The sequence below is a fragment of the Chrysochloris asiatica genome, unplaced genomic scaffold (assembly GCF_000296735.1).
Source record: "Chrysochloris asiatica unplaced genomic scaffold, ChrAsi1.0 scaffold00022, whole genome shotgun sequence".
NCBI lineage: Eukaryota > Metazoa > Chordata > Mammalia > Afrosoricida > Chrysochloridae > Chrysochloris > Chrysochloris asiatica.
In genome coordinates, this window is record NW_006408540.1 from 8,440,418 (window position 1) to 8,442,500 (window position 2,083).

Genomic DNA, 2,083 nt, shown 5'->3' on the forward strand with positions numbered 1-2,083 from the left:
CTGTCTATTCTGAAATGTTTTGATTACACTGTCATATTAGATTGATAGCTTTGCTGGATAAAGGATTCTTGGTTGACAGTTTTTTGTTTGTTTGTTTGTTTGTTTGTTTTGTTTTTTGTTTTTCTTTCAGGGTTTTATATATGTTTCCCCATTGCCTTCTTGCTTGCATGGTTGCTAGTCTCTTCTCACAGATGTAGTCAATTTGATTCCTGTGTATTACATCTGGTAATTATGGTAATATTAAAGGTGTAGGGCTAGTAAAAGTTGTAAGTAGGACAGCCAGTGTACAAACTACTACAACTATCCAGGTAAAAAAAGATAAGAGCTTTTGTCAGAATGAAAGCTGTAATAATAGTGGAATGTAGGCTGCTTCAATTATATTTTTAGAGAACAACCTGATTGATCAATAAGCTTAAGGTATCATATGAAGGAAGAGAAAACTAAGACAATTTTAATATATTTATTCACAACTGGAATGAAGGAGTTAATAATATCTAAGATGGGGAATATAAGAATTGGAACAGATGGAAGTGGTGATTGTTAGTTTAGATTTGAACATCCTAGTTTAGATTCCTATTGTGGCACTGTAGGATAAGCATTGGACTGCTAATCACTAGGTCATCATTTCAAACCCACCAGCTGTGTCTTGAAAACCCTATGCAGGGTTGCTATAAGTCAGAATTGACTTAATGGCACTAAACGACATTAACAGTTTTTAGACATCCAGAGTGAAGATATTAAATATACGGTGACCAAACACATCTGAATTTAAAGGGAGGATAATGGATCTAACATATTTCTTGGAAAGTTGGCTAAATTCAGCATGTGATAAGTATGCAAAAAGCAGCTATCATAGCCTGGATTCTAACCAATCATGCTATTCTACCTCCTTCATAATTCTATAGTAAAAATCACCAAAACGTATTCCTAAAGTAGCATAAAATAGATGGTGTGGAGGCAGTTTCCGCTCTCTAACTTCACAAGAAGGCAGGAAAATCAAATCAAATTCATCATCAACCCAAGGTTGATTCCTATGAGGCTGAGGTCAGATATGTCTCTACCCATTAACCTTCCATATTCATTCTGACACCAACCATTCTTCCCGCAGCAATCTCTACTTTTCAAATGGATTCTAAAATTCAATTCACTGGTTACACAGAATTCATGGGCAATGTTAATGATTTTGAAGTTTATTGGGAAAGTTAACAGGCTACAATTCAGGATTAGAAATGTTCAGGACAGTTCTTTGGTCAGGGCAGTCGCTTCCTAGCAACACCTTCATAGAGGGCTTTCTCTGGATCTCTGCTTTACTTTAGTAATACAACAAGTCCCTTTTATCACTGCTGATAAATGTCCAAAGGTGATTCCATTTGTATAACCCTTAACCTGAAGGTACACAATTCTAGCTCTATAGGTCAGCCACCTAGCTCCCCAGTAAAGTGCCTGAGTGCACCAACTTCAAGTGAGTCTCCTTGAAGGCACTCAACTTCACTTACTCTGTGTGCTGGGGAGCAGCCCAAAGTTCTAAGTTGTGCTGTGATTCTTGGTTCTGCTGCTGCTGTTGCTGTGACTCTTCTGCCATTCCTCTGGTGTCACAGCTTTTTGACCCTGCATCTAAAAGATTCAATGCACAGGGACGTCAGGCTCCAAAGGGCACACTGCAATCTTGACATTTCTTTCTGGATGATAGTGACATCCCCATTCATGTTCCTGAGATGACTCACTTCATACCAATGCTAGAGTTTTAGTTTTGCAATCACAATTGATCTTAACAAGCACTTAAAACTAAGTCAAACAATCCCATCAACATCTTGTTTTACCCAGAACCATTACTGAAAAATGTTGTTTAGTGGGAGTTACAAAGACTATGTGTAAAAGGGCTGTATAAAGCAATTCACTGAACTGCGGCTAGTATAATTGAAACAAAAATGTGAATTGCATCATGCCTCTTTTCTACTCAGAACACTCACTGGCTTCCCTTCACAAGTCAAATAAAATATAATCATCTATCCATAGTCTAAAATAACCTGCTCCTGCTATTTTGTTGTTGTTCGGTGCCATCGAGACAATACCGACCCATAGC